General features: G+C 33.8%; 1 long non-coding RNA gene across 1 annotated transcript; it reads right to left on the bottom strand.

Moving 5' to 3' along the window:
* On the bottom strand, nt 4905-5741 carry LOC110262725. The gene is made up of 2 exons (XR_002347715.1): nt 5205-5741; nt 4905-4984 (listed from the first exon to the last, which is right to left on the bottom strand). It is a non-coding gene; the product is annotated as an uncharacterized LOC110262725 (long non-coding RNA).

Genomic DNA, 8150 nt, shown 5'->3' with positions numbered 1-8150 from the left:
TTTTTTTTTTAGAATATGAGAATTCTTATCTTATTTAACTAGCACATGAATGTTGTGAATTGTATTTTGCATGAATTTATAAAAAAAAAACATTTTAAAATAAGTGTGATAGGCATTATCATTTTTTGTATAAATATAAATGATAGTTAAAGTCCAATTGCTTATATCTTTGAAAGATATTTTTAAAACTCAAAAGCAGTGTGAATATAACTTGGGGAATGATAGATTTTCTAATAAAAAAATAACATTTTAACTTCAAATAGATTTTTATCATCTCAAAGGATTTATTTCATATTTAGAGGGTTAACTATCTTTGTTTTTTGTTCCAACATGTGATGCTCAATTCCTTAAACCTTGAAAGAGTTTAAATAAATACTATTGTTTCTAAATGGTTTTTGAATATTAATTATATATAAATTTCAACCGAACCATATATATAGGTAGGAGGATATTTACTATATGGAAACCAATATAAGGTAATATATATCATCAATTCTCTTTCATTTTTTATGGTAGAAATAAGAGACTAAAATAGAGAAAGAATTTGTGTATTATTAAGTGTATTTAAGTTGTTTGAAATGTTACAATATAAAAAAATATTTATAAATGTTAAGATAATCAAATTAATAAAGATGTAATATTTTATAATAAATATTCAGATATATTAAATAATTATAATGAATGCTAATTGATCCTAATATATTCTGACATCCCCTCAAACTCAAGTGACAACTTGAGTTTAAAACATATTTAAAACAACGAAATAAAAAAATACATAAACTAATAGAACGGGTACAGACAGAACTGCCGGAAGGAAGCGCAGACGGAACTGTTGGAAGGAAGCACAGACGAAACTGTCACAAGGAAACGCAAACGGAACTGCCACAAAGAAAGCGCAAACGGAACTGCTACAAAGAAACGTAGACGGAACTGCCGGAAGAGAATGTGTAACGACCCAACTTCCAATACGTCATGATCGTACCAAAAGTAAGGCGTTACTAACCTATTTTTTCTTACTAACTATTTAATATTGAGCCTTTAGTTCGATATCGCGTTTTAATCTTTAATAAAATGCCAGAAAATTGTTTCCAACTCACTAAAAATCATATATCAAATATCACCAAGTAATAATAATCACATAATTACTAATAATAGTAAATCTTATACAAGTAAATCAAAATAAAATTCAGATACAACACCTATCACTCTGTATAAAATAAAAATCTTAAGCAACAAGCAAGGGAACTCTATAAAAGTGACTTAACTCATAAATAAAGTCAATAATCGCCCGCAACTTCAAACTGAGTCTTCGAACCTGTATCACTAAAAGGGTGGAAGATATTGGGGTGAGAACAAACCACACATTCTCAGTAGGATCGGGTATACCATCAAAGTAAAGAAATACTTGCAAATAGAATTAATTCCATTATAAAACAATTTTTTTCTTGAAATAACCTTTTGAAAAAGTTTGGTGAAAAACTTACTTTAAAAAGGTGTTTAAAGAAATTCCTTTAACTTACAAATCAGTAAGATAAATAATTTAAAGAAACAAAAAGGACCAAAGACGTGCCTAGTGACTTCCTATCCAACTTACCTCGCTCGCTCATACCCAAATAATACATACATTAGAATACTCAGGCAACACCTAGTCCACCTGCCTAACTTTCATTACCACATACCAGAAACCACTCTCATCACGCCTCCACCAAAAAGGATTTCTCAGATAAACATACACATACAAGACAAACAAAGAAATCACAGATAAGATTCAAGTACAGCAAGTAAAACAAGTAGCAGATGAACATGGCTAAGCAATTAAGCAAACCAAAACAAATACACACTAATCAAAACATACAAATGCATATGATGCATGCCTGTCCTATGGCTAATGAGCTCATCTGTCGGTTATACAGCCAACCCGACATGTCCTGGTAGCTAACCATTGGACAGTCCTCCGACGCGCATCCCATGAGTCTATGCATAGTTTTTTCTCATATATATATCAAGTCGCTCAATAGGGGTACCATTCTCGAGAATTTATAAGTGTCCGGTTACCCTTACGTCGTAGGGTCAACAGAGTATCGAGTCTCAACCTGGAACACGTGATGGCAAGTCACGATACTTTACCCAGAAAAACTTGTATCTCAGATAATTCAAATAAATAAGTCATATGAATATTTTAATCATAATTCATCAATATCCACACCATTCTTAATCATATCTCATTCATCACGAATCTTGTCATCAATATCATAACCAACGTCATAATCACAGTCATCACCCCACATCACTATAATTAACCAGAATCATCACCAGATCTCAAACAACCCAATTGTCACTAAATCACACCTCAATTTCATAGAAACCTTCAAACAACTCACTAAACTCGCCTCCAAATCAACACCACACATTTTTCACCATATTTCTTAAAATAACTTTCTCCCTCTTAACTGTTATGTTCAATTTCATTAAAAATCTTAAACTCACTTTTCTATTCCCAAACCATTGAATTTATACTCAATTTACTATTTTAAGATATTTTACTAGTTAATCAAATCTCTTTTCATCATTAAAAATCAAATGAGTTTAAAACCATAAGTTAACCAAATCATAAGAATCCAATTCTCTTTAATAATCTTTAAAAACATTCAAAACATAATTCTTTTATTAAAGTTACTTAAATCAAAATCATTTTTGAAATCACAACCAAAACTTCTTCAAAATTCTTAGAAAAATTCCGGCAGCACCTCCCCTAAAAACTGGAGTTTGCCACCCATTACGGGTCCCCTCTTTTCAACTTCGACTCAATCAAAACCAATATTTTAAATTAACGTTTTCAAATCCATTTTTCATAACCAATAAGAACCAATTTCAAACAAAAGTACAAAATCAACATATTCAATCATTTTTGTCAGAAACTCAAAAATTGACAAATTAATAATTAGTTCAGCCACAACTTCAATCACAGCAGAAAATCATTTCAAGCACAGAAATTAATTCACTTGCATTAATCCACTAAACTCATCAGGTATTCAACCCCAAAATATTTTAACTTTAAAACAATCCCCTACCTCAGTTAGCCGAGTCCGTATAACTTATTGTGACAATTTTCTTTCTCTTTAATTCATGGCAACAGTGACAGCATTAACCCCCACGGGAATATAATAGTAACAGCCCCGACGCCTTTTAAAACGATCGTGTCAATATAAATTGCAATTACAATGGCTGAAACTGTTTCAAGAAATTTAAGACAAAGACATATACAAAAATCGAATCAGAACAAGCATATAACACAACAATAATGATAAGGATTCTAGATCGGGAACTCGCTGCAACTACAGAAAACAAAACGATGGAGCCGCAAGGAGCAGAAATCAGACCAGGACATCCGTCCGGGTGGCAGTAGCATCCCTCCGAGTGACTAAGGCAGCAGAGACACCAACAATAATCAGAATAATGGAACAAAATAGAAGTGGAACAGATTTCAAGAAAGCAAGAAGCAGAGTTACCGTGAATCTGTTCCGGTTTTGATGACGGTTGTGGCTAGTGGCGGCATGTTCGACGGTAACTCCCGACGACTATGGCAATGGTGGAGGACGACATCAATGGCGGCGAAGTCCCCCTCTGGCGACGGTTCCCGCAAAAGCTTCGTTAGTCACTTCCCTCTCTCGCAGTTTCGGTCTCTCTCTCTTCCTCTAGCGCGCTTGCTTTCTCTCCTTCCGCAAATAGTGACGGCAATGGTGAAGGTCCTTCTGACAGCGGCGTGCAGTTCTAACAGTGATAGAGGCGCGAGGATGGCGGCGCTGTGACGACGACGTGAACACGTATAGCAGTGGCAGCGGCTTCTCCCTCTCAACTCACTCTTCTTCCTCTCCACTTCTCTTTCTCTTCACTCCCTTTTCCTTTCTTCCTTTCTTGGTTCTCCCCTTCTCGAGCTCTCCCCTATTCTTTACTTTTCCTTTCCTCGTTTCTTTCTTCCGTAGGCTAGGTTAGAAAAATAAATGAATGGCGACTAGGATTAGGTTGGGGTTAGGGTTTGATTTAGTTAAAGTTAGGGTTTGGATTTAATTTGGGAATATTTGGCTTTAGGAATTTTAATTAAATTAGGATATATTGTATTAATTTAAAATTTAATTTAATCCTTAAAATTATTTTAAAAATATTATTTAATTATCGAATTTAAATTAGAGATAATATAATTTATTTTCTTTGTTTATAAAATTAAAGTATTAAATTCTAAAATTTTAATTATTTAACTAAATTGTATAAAATTCTTATTCTTTTACAACTGTTAAGTTGTATAATTTAAATATAAAAAATTATTCAATAATTATAATATTAAGTAAAATTTATAATTTAATTGTCAAAATTTGATTTAATTACTTTTAATAAAATAATTTTTAAAATAAAGTCTTTAATGAATAAATAAATTGAAATTAATTCATAATAATATTTTTAAAAAATTATGGGTCTTACAGAATGCAGACGGAACTGCCAGAAGGAAACGTAGACGAAACTGTCGAAAGGAAACGTAGACAATGCCGGAAGAAAACGCAGATGGAACTGCCACAAGGAAACGCAAATGGAACTGCCAGAAGGTGACGAAAAATATACGTTTTCTACATGAGAATAGGTAAGTAGCGGATGATAGTGGTGTTTGATTCATTAGACTTGAAAAGATACAAAACGTAGAGGATAGACTAATCGGTGAGGTGAAAAGTATCAAAGGAGTGACAAAAGACAAGAAAAAATGACATAGAGAAAAAACATGAAAAATACGATGATTTAACCAGAGGAAAAACAACCGATCCTCTTCAAGGAGGATACCATGACTCTGATACCATGTTAAAAAGAGGAGAGAGAGTAATAGAAAAAATGTTTGTAAGTATTATTAAGTGTATTCAAGTTGTCAAAACAGAATGTCACTTTCTCGAATAACTTCCTTTAGCTTCACAATATTTGGGTGGTTCATTTTTCTTAGTGACTGCAAACCAAGAGAAATTGAAGTAAGTTATAAACAGAAAATAAAAAGCCATATAGCGATAATGTTAGTCCTCACAGCAGTGGCCATGGTTGCAGCAAAACAGAATATTCAAATTGGATAGGAATTAAAAGCAATTACAACCCTGGGGATTCAAGATAAAGTAAGGACTAGAATTAGAATCAGAATATGGAAACCATAGCGGTGATAAAGCAGAGCATACAAATTCAATCTAATCGATGGCAGCAGCGGTGGCGGAGCAGGACGGCATGAGAGCAGACCTCGCCCTTCTCCCCCTTGTCGCGTTTCTGCTCCTCTGTCTTCCGTGTATCTCTCATGCTTTCCACTCTCCTCTGCCCTAATCAGCGTTGACTGTGTCTGTGGTGATGAAGGCTTCTGCGGTAACGATGAAGTGCGGCGGCGCGTCGGTGGCCATGGAAGCACCGCGACAACAAGGCGTCACCTCCCTCCTGCGCGACGCTCCTCCTGATTCTCCCTCTCTCAGGCATGACTCTTCCTCTCCAAACGACGCGATGGCAGTGACAGCACCAAGTCCCGCGGCGAGACACGAGCGGCGGGCTCCAGGCCGGCGGTGGCGGCTCGCGAGGACGACGACAACGAAGCGGCGATGGCCAGTGGCGCCGGCGCAACCTTCCTCTTCTCTTCTTCCCCCTCGGTTCTCTCTTTCTCTCCGCTATCCCTTTTCCCTCTTTTCCTTTTACTGCTGCTGTGTCTTAGGTTGAATTGGGAAGAAAGGAAAACTGCTGCTGTGTATTGGTCAGAGAAGGGAAACATTGGCGGTGGCTAGGTTAGAAGGGGTTAGGACTTTTTGGGGATTAATTTAGGAATTAGGGTATAATTTGGGACAAAAGTGAAATTAAAAATTTCGGATAAATTGGGGTTTGGTCAATTTTAATAAAATTAAAGTATATTATAAAAAATTAAAATCTAATTTGCTCTTTTAAAATTATTTTAAAAATACTACTTAATTATTAATTTACTAATCAGTTTTTAATCAAATATTCTAATTTTAAAATTAGAAATATAATTTATTTTCTGTTTATAAAAATTAAAGTATTAAATTTCAAAATCTCAATTATTTAACTAAATCGTATAAAATTCTTATTCTTTTACAACTGTTAAGTTGTATAATTTAAATATAAAAAATTATTCAATAATTATAATATTAAGTAAAATTTATAATTTAATTGTCAAAATTTGATTTAATTACTTTTAATAAAATAATTTTTAAAATAAAGTCTTTAATGAATAAATAAATTGAAATTAATTCATAATAATATTTTTAAAAAATTATGGGTCTTACAGAATGCAGACGGAACTGCCAGAAGGAAACGTAGACGAAACTGTCGAAAGGAAACGTAGACAATGCCGGAAGAAAACGCAGATGGAACTGCCACAAGGAAACGCAAATGGAACTGCCAGAAGGTGACGAAAAATATACGTTTTCTACATGAGAATAGGTAAGTAGCGGATGATAGTGGTGTTTGATTCATTAGACTTGAAAAGATACAAAACGTAGAGGATAGACTAATCGGTGAGGTGAAAAGTATCAAAGGAGTGACAAAAGACAAGAAAAAATGACATAGAGAAAAAACATGAAAAATACGATGATTTAACCAGAGGAAAAACAACCGATCCTCTTCAAGGAGGATACCATGACTCTGATACCATGTTAAAAAGAGGAGAGAGAGTAATAGAAAAAATGTTTGTAAGTATTATTAAGTGTATTCAAGTTGTCAAATATAATATAAAATAGTATTTATAAGTGTTAAAAGAATTATAATAATAAAGACATAATATTTTATAATAAATATTCAGATATATTAAATAATTATAATGAATGCTAATTGGTGGCAAATCTATGTTCAAAATATAGAACCTCAACAAGTACACGGGAGTTCTTGGAGCATTTAACTGCCAAGGTGGAGGGTGGTTCCGTGAAACTAGAACAACCAAATGTGCTTTGGAGTTTTCTCATTTGGTATCAACAAAAGCCAACATCAAAGACATTGAATGGAATAGTGGCAACAACCCAATCCCCGTTGAAAATGTTCAAACTTTTGCAATGTACTTCAGCCAAGCCAAGAAGTTAGTCCTCTCATCACCAAATGAGTACCATGAAATCTCATTGGAGCCATTCAACTGAGCTTGTAACTGTGTCACCAGTTAGATCCTTGAACTGCGGTGGCAGCAACAAGGTTGTGAATTTTGCTCCTATTGGTCTGATCTGGTGAACATGTTGAACAACAGTGGAGCAATTCAAACATTGGAGTTTGATGAGGATAAGAATGTTGTTGAGGTTGGTGTTAGAGGAGCTGGGAAGATGAGGGTCTTTTCCTCAGAGAGTCCTAGAGCTTGTAAGATTGATGGCAAAGATGTCGATTTTGAGTATGAAGAGGGAATGGTTGTAGTTCAAGTGCCATGGCCAAGTTCATCAAAATCGTCCATCGTTCAGTATACATATCAAGCCATCAGGGAATGACTATCATATTTCTTTTACAGTTCTATTTTTCTTTACTTCACGTGAAGTTGACTTGTTGATATCAGAAAACTGTTGAATGAAAATTTAGTCAAATCAGTCAAATTATCTAATAGCTCTCAGATATCAACTTCACGTGAAGTCGATTTCACCTGAGTTTTCACCTTTTTTTTTTTCACAAAAACTATTGTTCATAGAGAATGATCATGCTAAGGCCCAATTTGGATAACCAACTTAATTAAGCTCATTTGGATAAAATAACTTAAACAATAAATAATTTTGTTAAAAGTAACTTATAAATAAGTTATTTTGTATTTGGATTTTTAACTCTAAAAGTACTTATTTTAGAAAAATGTGATGAAAAGTAGAAGTATTATGAGAGAAGTCATTTTTTTAACTTCTCTATAAGCTCCTAAATAGCTTCCTAGAAAGTTGCAATTTGGTTTTGAAAATTGCACTAGACATTAATACTACTACTTTTCATAAGCCAAAAGTTAAAAAAAGTTACTTCTAGAGTTTCCAAACGGACCTTAAATGAAGTTTCTTTTATATATCCCTTTGTTTAGGTGTTTGATGATTTGGTTTTTAGACTTATCCTCAGAGCAGAGGATCATTTATTTGATCTTAATATATTCTGACATTGTAAAGTAAATACTAAATGCCATTTTT

Source organism: Arachis ipaensis, chromosome B05 (assembly GCF_000816755.2).
Source record: "Arachis ipaensis cultivar K30076 chromosome B05, Araip1.1, whole genome shotgun sequence".
NCBI classification, from domain to species: Eukaryota; Viridiplantae; Streptophyta; class Magnoliopsida; order Fabales; family Fabaceae; genus Arachis; species Arachis ipaensis.
This window is presented reverse-complemented; position numbering and strand designations above follow the sequence as displayed.